At 33.3% G+C, this 13,089-nt stretch overlaps 1 protein-coding gene across 1 annotated transcript in view; it reads right to left on the bottom strand.

Annotated features, from left to right (window-relative positions):
- LOC107221949 overlaps positions 1 to 13,089 on the bottom strand; it is a 29,048-nt gene that overhangs the window by 15,492 nt on the left and 467 nt on the right. The gene's annotated exons all lie outside the window — the stretch shown is intronic.

Genomic DNA, 13,089 nt, shown 5'->3' with positions numbered 1-13,089 from the left:
AAGTTGAATTTAAAAAATCAGAGTTTTTTCACGGCTTGTATTAACGGTTTCCTAAATTTCAGGCAATCCTCCGTAAATTTTGCGAAGAAATAACGTGTTTTTCTAAAAATGCATCATTACAAATAACGTCGCAAACTTCAGCCTGGTTGTTCATTGGCGTTTGGCGATATGAGAAATAGGCAACTTGCCGTATTTCTTTTCATTTAAAAAAGAAGAAGAAAAAAAAAAAATCCGATCAATCAAATTTTTGCAGTTTTTTTCCGAAAATTTCAAAACCAGGCCCACGATGGATTGCTTTTTTTTTTTTTCTTTTTCATTTCTTTTCGCAACACTTTCTATTTTTTTAATCAACCAAAGCATCGTTTAAACGGTCTGAAAATTTACAAAAAAAAAAAATACCTCGAAACTTCTGCTTTTCGCTTGTAACATTTTTAGACAGCTTTCACAATTAAATTGATGGAAATAAAAGTTGAACGCGGCCAAAAAAAAAACCACAGACAAAAATCGCTTCGCAATTTGGGACCGGTCTAGAAACGTTTCGAGTGAAAAATAAAAGTTTTGAGAATTTTCAGACCGTTCAAACAACGTTTGAACAGACCAAGCGTATTGAAAGTGCCGAAAAGAAATGGGCCCAGTCTTAAAATGTTCGGATTAAAAAATACAGCTTTTGAGAATTTTTTTTTTTTTTTTTTGAGAATCTTAAAAAACGTCCTTTTCAAAATCACTTCAAATATTGACAAATAATTGACCAGTTGAGTAGCAAAATCTTTAAAAAAAATTAATGCCGCTGTTTCGGAGTTGGGACAATTGCGTAAATTTTTTTGGGATAAAATCAATAATGGTGAGGGTCAGACGTTCGTCTGGTTGGCGTGGAATAACCCATACACAATATGTGCGTCTGTGCGTGTGTGTGTGTGTGTGTGTGTAAACGTACATTACAGAAAGGAAAGGCGAGCAGTCAAGTACTTATTGTTAGTTACACGCGGTACATATGCGTATGTAACATACATTATCTGTAGTTGGACCACTTGCGTAAAATACGGTACACGCATACTGACGTACCTTGTAACTAGTTCCGTGTATGCTACAACTTATATCTCAACCACCCTCCTCCTCTCTTCTATCGTTCGTGTACAGCGGAGGGACGTTACAGGGTCCATTATAAGATTAATACGTTACGACAACGTGTAAAGACAACGAATCATTGCGTAACTTATCGTAGACACTGCCTATACATACGTACATATTTATATGCAGCGTTATATTGTACGTATATTATATGCATTAGAGATTAGACACTTGTTCGAATTTAGTTGAAAGAAAACGCATTCTCGTAAAAACATGCGTATTACACACACGCACACACCGCATGTAACATGTATATATTGTATATATAAACGTAGATTATATATGATAATAACAATAAATAATAAAAAAAAAAAAAAAAAGACCGAATTAGTAAATTACATGCGAAAGTTGTACGTGTACGTGGCATATATATTTATCATCGAAGAAGATAACACAACTTGTAAATTTAAGAAAGAAGTGGGAATAAAAATAATAATGAAACTAAAAGAAAAAGGTGTTTAATTTAGAAATAACTTGCGCAACCGTGAAATTGACTTGTTTCGGTCGAATCGTCTTACGGATCGTCACGGTGCTGAGAAAAGTGTAATTGGATGTACGAGTGAAGATAATAGACAAGAAAGATTATTTTCGCAACTTGAATTGAATTTCCCGGTGCCGTTTGATTTTACGAAAATCTATTTAAACGATGAACGTCTGATGAAATAATTTTTCGAAAGAAATTTCAGCGATGCTTACTTTAGTTACTGTAACAAATGAAATTTTTCTCAGTCTGTGTATTTACGTCACGAACGTGCATCGGTGAAAACCGCCGGTCGATGTTATCTGAAGAGCGGTTATAAAGAAATGACGAATCATCGTTAAGTATGTATAATATTGTATTACAGCGGTAATTTGTTTCAACGATTTAGCGTACAGAGAAATCAAAGAAAACGCGATTCAATCGATAGAGGAAAAAATACGGTTATACATATCAACCGCTTTTTCGGAATAACGTTTTTAAAAAAAAAAATTAAACTTGTCTAACACGAATATAATTCACGCTCAATGTTCGGGAGAAAATTTGGAGGTACTTACTTCGATTCGTTCGTCTGACTGATCTGACAAAAAAAGCATTGTAAAACCTTGACAATTTGCTTCGCGAAGATACTTGAAACTTGATCTTGAAAAGTGTTAATTTATTGACGGTTCGATTGTGAAAGAGAGAGAGAGAGAGAGAGAGAGAGAGAGAGAGAGAGAGAGAGAGAGAGAGAGAGAGAGAGAGAGAGAGAGAGAGAGAGAGAGAGAGTTGAGAAAATAAATAAATACATTTTGAAACAAGAGATTCTCAAGTAATATTTATAATTTACAACAATTTCCACTATTACATGTCACCCAGATCCGAAGGGTACGAAACAAAAATTTGTCATTGTACGGCTACGAGCAGTAATTCGAATTTTTAAGCTCAGGTATTCCAGTAAACGCCTAAAAATAAAATTTTTACTTATTGTTAAATCGAAAAATAATTATTCCTTATCAAATATAAGAATATTGGCGAGAATAAGAAAAAAATTGCATAATTTCATAGGCTGAAACTAAATCAACAGTAATCAGTGAGAGAAACACAAACAAAAAAAAAAATAAATAATAATAATAATAATAATAATAATTCTAAACGCATAGTTAAGATAGCAGAAATAATATAAACCTGCACAATTGATATAAAATATCGTAATTTGAATTATAAACCGATAAAATCGCTTAAAATTTATGACATCAGATAAAATTTGTATTAGATTTAATTAATATTCTTTTCTATTCCTCTGCGACGACAACGACGAGTAAATATTTATTAACGTAAACTAAATATTGATACGTGCACGCGCAAATGATATATAATTATTATAACATACGATGTGCGTATAATAAATAAGAAAAGAAAAATGCGCGGCAGGAGACACTTTACGTGCTATCTCTCCGACTTCCGTCGTTTCATTTCCGTCCGAATGAGTCCCCGGAGAGTCGAACCGGTGACTTGAACGACGTAACGAGAAAGGAGGGAGACAGCAAAGCAGAAAGAAAAAAAAAGTGAAAAAAAAAAATAAGCAGAGAGACAAAGAGAAAGTAACAATTTTCATATAATCCCATATACATATACTATACATACCTATATGTATATAAAGGTCGAAAAGAATCTACCCTCCAGTTTTTTTTTGTTTTTTTTTTTGTTTTTCATCTCCTTCAACCCCACGAAAGAAAAGAAAAAACGAAATTCCTCACCAAGAGTTGCGACTCGTTTTATACTTTCTCTTTCGTTTCTTTTTCCTTTTTCTTTTTCTTTCTTTACGGGTAGTCATGTCATTTCATTAACTCTCAAGGTTTATCGCGGCTCTAGGTTTTAGGTTCAAACCTCCCTCCCCCCCCAGTTTTTAATACTTATATTATACCAGAAAGTCTCAAGTCGTAAGAAAATTGTGGTAAAAAGAAAATTTCACACGAAATCCTGACGATATTTCCCGCACTTTATGAGACGGTAAAAACCTGTTAAAAAATTACAGGATATAACAATATCACGATGAGAGAATTTTTTTCACAAATTTGCGAAAATCATTACAACACATAATAAACCGTAACTGTTACAGTATAACCAACTCTTTCGGACCGAATTGTGAAGTAAATTCAATCTATTGTTTCTTGTTAAACGGCTAACGATCATGATTTATATATACATATATGGTGTATTCCACGTCAAATCAACGGGTCATCAACCTGACCCCTTTGAGATTCCGATGATCAATGGATTATTTTGTTTGATTCGGTAAAAAAAAAAAAAAAAAAATTACAGACCTCTAATTAGTTTCAAATTTTTCCACCAAATTGTAAAACTGTGACGACGTCGTGAAGTAAGAAAATATCCTTCACACGAAGACGAATATTTTTAAAATCGATGAAACTCTTTTGTAAAATCAGGGACTTGAAAACCCATTTTTACATCGTGGTTTCGATATTGGATGAGAATGCCAAATTTTTATTTTTCGAATTTGAAACAAAAAAAAAAAAAAAAAAACGAAGCCGTAATGATCCTTTGAAACAATTATACCGCTAGATTAAATATCAATGCCGCACTCGGCTCGTTTCAGCAATAGCTATAACACCGTGACAAAAAGAAAAGAGATAAGTAATAGAAAAGATAGAAAAAAATAAAATAAACAAACAAAAACATTCCCACTTACACTCATTCCCCGATGACAATACAAATATCGTATCGGTTGTAAGATATCCGTGTATACATTATGCATAGATATTATACGTACACTTGTACGTTACGTACAGGTACATACGTCATACGTGTTACGCATAACGTAACGCGACGCGAATCGAATTACGTGCAACAAAATAACTCTCTAGCGTTGGCAGATTTCAGTCAGTCATGTTTGATATTATAATACATAAACAGTTGTTCTCTGCGGCTCGGATTGATATGACAAGAAAATCAGGCCTACGTCGTGTACGTAATTGTCATGCCATGCCAGGGGTCCAGTTTACAACACAAACACGTTCAATGAGAGCATTCTTTTCTTCTCTGTTTCTATTTTTCATTTCTCTCTCTCTCTCTCTCTCTCTCTCTGTTTTACTCCATCTCTACCTCTTGTTAACCCTTTGAGTCATACCGCAGGTAAGTATTCTTACCACCTATTTTTGAAAGGTATTTTTTTTTTTTTGCATATTTAGAGTACTTCTCATATATATTTCTTTCCGGGATTTTGCTATTTCTGATTGTATACTAACGTTTTCATCACTCGAGAGTAATTGTTGCGGTGTAACGTAAATTTACGAATCTGCAGTCGGATTCAAAAAATTCAAAATGGCGGATCCGATACGGTGGACGAAAATTTCAATTTCGTTCTAATCCGATGAAAAAATTTTGTCCACGAGTTTTCGGGATCGCTGATTACGAATCTGAAATCAGATTTGGAAAATTCATTACGGAGAATCCAATCAGCAGCCTCAAAACCACGGAATAGTATGTTGTTATAAAAGTTGACTCTACAGAATAATATGTGAGTCAAAGGGTTAAAAAATGTTTATAAGAGAAACCGCGAGAAAAAGTGGTTGGCTATATTAATCGTCACAGCACACAAGCGATGATAAAACTTTGAGTCATCAAACGAGTCAGATGAATTTCCGGTTTATTATACATTATAAACACATTGAGCATTTTTTTTTTTTTTTTCTATTCTTATTTACAGTTACCGGTAAAATTTCTATCGTTCGTACCGTAACACAACGGTTGAATAAATATTTTTCGAATTACAAACGAGAAAAATAATTACAACAAATGGCTAATTAGTGTCATACATTATAATAATAAACAATCAACATCAAATTGTCGCAATAAAAGTATTACAAGAAAAAATACAGCATACCACTCACCGTCGTAATCGATAAGAAAAAAAAAAAAAAAAAAAAGATTACAGCGACTCATTCTAAATTTTCTACTTCTTTACAGTTAAAAACATTCGTTAAAAATTTTTTTTTTACCCACAGAACTACGTATTTTTCCGTTACAAGTACAAAATAAAGATTTCAATTAAGGACCGTAACATACACATTAAACCCCCCCCTCCACCAATCATGAAACAAAATTTTTCTCACGAACGGTAAAAATTACGCATGATCGTCGTCGGCCGCATCGAGCGAACAGATCTGGATAATTTTCAATCTTTAAAACTGTTTCGTAATTATTGCTTATAATACCGCAGCAAATCGATGTTAATATAAAATCTGCGGATCGCGTCTTCGAAAATTTCACGAATAAAAAAAAACAACGCGTATCCCTTGGATTATAATAAACGTTCTACGGGTATAAATATAGTCGTACCTGTGCATTATATAGCAAAGCAGTTCGTAAGCGTCGGAGGTCATCGACCTAGTCCTTAACTTCAATTATCGTTAATGTTCCGAAAAAAAAGGAAGAAAAAAAAAAAAGAAAAGAAAAAAAAAAAGAAAAAATAAAGGAAACAACGCGAGACCCGTTCGGCCGCTAGAATATATCCCGAGAGACTTCTGTGTATTATAAATACATGCCTTACTAATGTAACGAACACAGACAGACTTTTGTACGGTTCTTCGCAATATATTTTGTTCCTGTACACGTATACGGGGCATTCCATGACATCTCGATCAATATTCCGCGTCGATGTCTCGGATTGTCTTTGTAATTTTTTTTTTTTTATTTTTATTTATTTGTTTGTTTATTTTTTTATTTTTTTTTTGAGGGTACATGACGAAAAACGCTATCGCCATTTTTTTCAAAATTTTTCGACTCACCGTATGTACGGTGGAACGGACCATATCACACAAACGCAATTATCAGAAACACGATAATTCGCTGACACATTCTAGCTTCACGCGCATACGTATGTAGTTTCATACTCGAACGGCTGCATTTTACTTATTTTCTTCTCATTTTATAATAATGATAATGACGATACTTGTTAACGCCGCGCAAAGATTGAAATTCAAAATTCCACCGTTTCGAAATCTTCCTATAATACGTACGATGATATTTCTGTCTTACATGCGCGGATGCAATGGATTAGTTGGAACGAGTCTGAGTTTTAGGAAGTGAGCAAAAATGTCGTAACACTAACGAAATAATTTACAAAAAAAAAAAAAAAAAAGTTTCAACTCGAATTACATAAATTTGAAAGTATGTACGTGTAACTGTGTAAGGGAATGTCACGATATTTGTAATAAAATAATAGTTTTTCTTTCTATTCTCAAGCAAGCAGGCAAGTAAAAAAAAAAAAAAAAAGAGACAATTTGTACGATCAACGGTGCAAAGTTACCAGCAGTCACGATTATTTTCATATTATTTACGACATATTATAAAAACATTCCTCGGCAAACTTAGTTAAGTGAGAAACAAATATATATATATATATATATATATATATATATATATATATATATATATATATATACACATAACACATTACACGCGTATGTATTTATTGTAAGTCTTAAAAATTAAAGACGGAACAAGGAACAAATAAAAAAAATTGAAACGGAGTTGAAATGAAATATTGCGCTTTTCAGGTTGCAAATGTATAAATACAGTACGTGCATAAGAGAAATAAAGATACAAAAAAAAAAAAAAAAGAGAAGAAGAATATGAAGAATAAAAAAGCGTAATAAAAGACAACGCCAGTCAGACACCTTGCTCTTTTTCTTCGTCTTCTTCCTGTCGCCTGCCTCAACACACGTATAAATAATAAATACATAAGCTGTCGAGGTGTTGAAGCAGAGTAAATTGAACATTATCACGCATCGTGCATGCTCTGCGCGTGGATTCTGCAACGAGAGCAACGCGGTAGAGATCCTATAATACATACTTGCAATAAATTCACGATGATGAAAAATTAAGTGTATCATGCAATTTTTTAACTGGCACGTTGTTGCACATTGGCAACAATTGGAGAATGAAAAATGTGTATATTGTAAAAAACGAGCGGATTAGACTGGCCACGAGACAGCCCTCGAACTTCCTCCTCTCACATTGCAGGTTCCAAGTTTATAGTTACAAAAAAAAACATCCAACTGGAATTTCCAACTGTAAATTCAGATTCGTGATCAACGATTTTCAAGCCCTCGGATATCATGTTACGTGAAAGTCTGACGATTTTTTTTTTATTTTCAACCACTGTAATGGATTCATGATTAAAAATTTTGTTAAGTCGGACCTTGGATTCGTTATCGGTGACCCAAGAAACCTCCCTCTACCAATTTCTACCAAAAATCGGAATATTTTTAGATTTTATTTCCACGATATTGGATCATCATTTTGAATTTCGCAATCGGACTTCAGATTCGTCTTCAGCCACTCAACAAATCGACGAACAGCAATTTTCATCAAAATCCAAATGTTTGTTTGTTTGTTTTGTTTTTTTTTTTAACAGCTTATCGAATACGCCAAATTTTAATTTCGTAAATCTGACCTCAAATTAGTGATTAGCGACCCAAAAAATTTCACGGTATCAATTTTGAATCATACCGATTCAGCCATTCTCAAGATATCGTCGTTCTCATTGCTTATACAATAACTTCAACCTCGTCAATAACTTTGTTTCTTTATTCGTCGTTTTTTTTAAATCACAGTCAGATTTTTTTCTACTTGCAGATTGTACACACACACACACACACACACACACACACACACACACACACACACACACACACACACACACACACACACACACACACACACACACACACACACACACACACACACACACACACACACACACACACACACACACACACACACACACATCAAGTACATGAGTCCCTGATGGGTAATTATACAATTCGATTCTCTCGTCCTGCTTCCTGCAACAGACACCAATAACAAAACAGAACCAGAAAAAAAATCATTACTCCGAAACCACAAAATTCAGACTTTGGAAATTAAATCCCTTCAAAGTCGTTCGAAATTTTCATACCAATGGTGTTACTTTCAATATTTCATTAAATTAACGTTACTCTAACTTCAATCTGATTGAAGTTGACCGTTAAGTAATTAATTAATAATTGTAAGTCTAATGAATATACCGAGTCAGGCATGAAGGGAGGAAAGCCCTCGGCTTTATGTCCAATAAAACTTGACATTGACTCAACGATAAAAACACTCTTAAATATATATATATATATATATATATATATATATATATATATATATATAGAGAGAGAGAGAGAGAGAGAGAGACTGCAGGAAGAAGAAGACGCATAAGTTCATCGAAATAACATACGAAACAAGAAACGTGATAGTGCGGTACGAATAGATCGCAAGGTGGTTTTAAAAAAAAGGGGGGAAGGGGGGGAGGGGGGGATATAACACGATATGTTATATTATACATCTAATTAGCACGTGTGTATACGATACAAATTTATGTACACATATACGGTACATCCGTTGTAGATGAATGAAGTCATATTAGTTGCAGCATACAAAGCAAGCAACACGTATTGTATGCAAAATAGTGATTATTATTATTATTATTTTTTTTTTTTTTTTTTCTTTCTCACTGTGGCAAGTGAAGGGAATTTATGAAAAAATCAAACGTTAAATATTGCGACTGTTTATTTTTTCAATAAAAATATACGAATGAGTGTAATAAAAATGAAAGCAACGGAAAATCACGCAAGTGTTATACATGTGTGTATATATATATATATATGTATATTGAAATTACTTTTGAATACAATTTCAATGTCGAATAACTTTTAAAGGAGTGAATTTCGTGAAAAATGTTAAGAGACCTTTTTTGTAGAGCATCAAATTTCCCACAAAAATAATGGTTCGATCTATGAAAATATTGATTTTTCTGGTAATTACGAAAATCAAAAATTCAAACAAAAATTTGAGAAAAACAAATCAATGTTTAAGGCACGATTACAAGGAAACGGCTCGATCTACGTCAATTTAGTAGGAGAGCTTTTTTGTAGGAAATTTAATTTCCATCAAAAATATGGATTGATAAAATTTTTCGGATTGATAATTGACGGATTTTGGGTAAAAAAATGCGGTAACTGTTAAAAAATCAATAGCTGTAACGATACACCCCTTAATATTAATATCAAGGGCTCAAACTTTCAGGATAATTTTTGTTTGTCGTCATGAACGATGTTTTTACAGTACCATTAAAAAAAAAATTCTCCGTTTTTTTTGGCCCTGTCTAATATATATATATATATATATATATGTATGCATGTTATATACACAATAAAATTGATTCTGGACGGCAAATATAGTTTCTTTGGACCTTAAATCCTTATGACTTTGACGGCAACGTGACGTAACATTGATAGCCGGATAAACGGTTGTATCCGCTCTGTAATAAACTGAATACCTACAATTTATATGTGTATAGATATACATGCTTTGTATAGTATACACGTGTATTGCATACACATATATACATATATATATTCATAGGTGAACGGCTTCTCCGCACGATCATCATATGTTGGCAATTTTGTGCACGCATAGAGCAGCCGACAATATAAGTATAATAACCACGAAGATGCGTTTCACGATCAGCGTTAATTTATTTTATAACGACGTTGTTCCGACGATTGTTATCATATATATATATATATATACATATATGTACACATATTGTAACGTTTCAGTATTACAGAAGACGGATTGTAATTATTAATGAAAGCTCTGCAAAGTTAGCAATTATCATTATCAACAATCGGCGTGTATTGATTACGGTAATAAATATGTTAAAACATATTTTTAAAATTAAAATTCGACAAAATTTGTGCAAACGTTTCGCGGAGATTTTATCGAGTGATAATTTTTTTCATAGCGTTATAAATTATTAGAACATCTATGCATCTGATAAATCATGAATTTAAATTATATTCTATCAGGGGATATAAAATAATTTGCATGGTTGAAGGAACGTTTTTATTCGCAATTCCGAAACCAGAGGGATTTTATTTTTTTATAAGTAGATTCGGACGACGATCTGCACACGATTATAACGGCAGCAATAAAAATACCATTCCAATGACTCTATGACGAGGATTAAATTTGAAAGAAAAAGAAAGAAATTTTTGGCACATTGACATCCCTCGTCTGTATATTTTAGTAGGTATATGTATAATATATGACATGTACATAACGTTTTATACACATGTACATATGTACCTAATAAAACGCGTTATATGTATAAACACGTAATACGGATATTTTCGTTCTCGATCAATCTGCCGCATATCTTAAGATTCTAGAAAAAAAAAAAAACGCACCTTCCGAAACTTTCAATACGTAGAAAAGAAAGAAAGAGAGAGAGAAATTCGTTCAGTGTATCGTCAGCGTTTCGTTTCGGGACGATGATGCGATTCTAGATATTTGTGATAAATAAAGTAAGAAATATGTTAATAAGAGTAAAGAGAGTAGAAGGAAAAATCATCTAATTGTAAGACGCGAGGAATTTTATTACAAGAAGGTCGACTGGCCAAATTCAATAGTAAAAATAAACAGGGTTAAAAACGAAAACTTACATACATCGATGCTTCTTTTCAAAAACGTTAAATATTTAGTTCATTCGTTCGATTTCGGTCCCACTTTATTATACATATAATGGATAATTTTATACAGAAGAACATTTCCTACAAGTTGACTAAAATAAATTTGCTCTTTTGTTTTAAATTTATTCTTTCCGTTCTGCATCGTCGTATTGATACCGATCGAGAAATGGCAATATCGAAACGCCGCCGCTGATTAAAAAATAAGTTGATAAAATCCATTTCAAGAAACTTAATCTTCCGAACTAAACGAGTCATCGTATGTTTCAAAATTCTGTACAAAGATTTTTGAATCTTTTGTCAACAATTTCTTTACATTCTGACTGAAGGCAGCAACGTTAACATAACGAAACCTGAGGCTAAAAAATCAACAAGAAACTGACTTTTCAAACTTGAAGTATATTTTCTGATTATATGAAAAGAAAGAAAGAAAGAAAAAAAAAAAAAAAAACAACTACAATAGTTTACTAAATCTCGGACATTCCTAAAGATGGGAATTAGCAATTTTTTTCATAAACACGCATCGTTACAGTAACGTTATACTAATTTCATCAACGATCATTCTCCTTTCAAAAAGAATAAAAAACAAACAGTTTTAATATAATATACTCGTAATAAACATTGGTGACTAATATCCCAATGAAATTGGTAAAAATTAATAATACATGATACATCGATTGACTCTTGGCCAAGTAACCTCCTCCTCGAAACCGACGACTTTTTTTCATCATCGTTCAGGTTGAGTTTTCTCAACCGACGTTCACTCGTCGCGACCGCCAGGCGACCACGGTAAGTCGGTATAATCATTTTGTGTACCGTTTCTTCTTCGAAGAGAGTTGACCCATCTTCTCCTACTTTACCGCTGCCCCTTAAAGCCTGCCTTTGTGGGATTTTCCGCGTTAGTATGCCTTGTAATTTATACTACGTCTTGTTCCTTGCTTACTGTATCAATATGACGATTGTTCGCATCCTTTGTTATCCGATTTTAAGATTTCTTTTCCAGGTGCGCCCCCCCCCCCCCCCCCCCCATACAAAGCTAAATACTTGACGATGAGGGGATTGATTGCAACTTTTCCTACGTTTTTTTTTTTTCCGTTCATTCTTCACCCCGATAACGTGTTACAACCTTTAATACCGCAATTATTAATCTGGTCGATCATCGTTCCAAGCCTGGCACTCGACAAACGGTTCTGATATCTTTTTTCTACCTCGACTCTGCGCGGTGAATTATTCATTGACGGATTAATTTGACCGTCTTGAAAAGAGTTGGAGGGAAATAAAAAGAGAAATTAATAAGAACTGGATTAAAAAGTGAAACTGCCGAACTTGCAGATCGAGTTTAGAACTTACGATAGGATTTTATGTACAAAAAAAAAACTGTTTTCGGTAATTGATCGAGAAGCTGTGATGAAATAATTCATCTGAATCGTTTTCTACAACTACATCGTGTGTACAATTTAATAAACAAAGGTGATAAAGGACTTTTTTTCGTTAGAAGAAAAAAAAATCGCTACTTTCAGGCATTGTTCCTTTAATTAAATTCAAACAAATCATATTGAAAATTCTTCCACTATCAAACCATAACCCCATTATCAGGTCATACGTATTATTGTACTTTATAATTGTTATGAAGATACGCATATATGGCATGTAATACAGATGATCGATAATCGATCACTTGTATAACGATTTAACGCGTTAATTCGTGTCTCTTGACGCATTTAAGTTTTACAACTCACTCGCTTGGAAGAAATTTCTCTTTTCTCTTACAAGTAATTGACCGTAAATTCTTCGTTACGTACACACCTGCAATTATTGCATCGTAAAACGCGGGCAATTTTTTTTTACACCTGCGATACGCTGTCAACGTTTAAGTGCGAGAATATCTCGACGAATATAATATCGCCTGGTTAAACAGGG

Source organism: Neodiprion lecontei, chromosome 2 (assembly GCF_021901455.1).
Source record: "Neodiprion lecontei isolate iyNeoLeco1 chromosome 2, iyNeoLeco1.1, whole genome shotgun sequence".
NCBI lineage: Eukaryota > Metazoa > Arthropoda > Insecta > Hymenoptera > Diprionidae > Neodiprion > Neodiprion lecontei.
The sequence above is the reverse complement of the archived record's forward strand: the minus strand, read 5'-3'. Positions and strand labels throughout refer to the sequence as shown.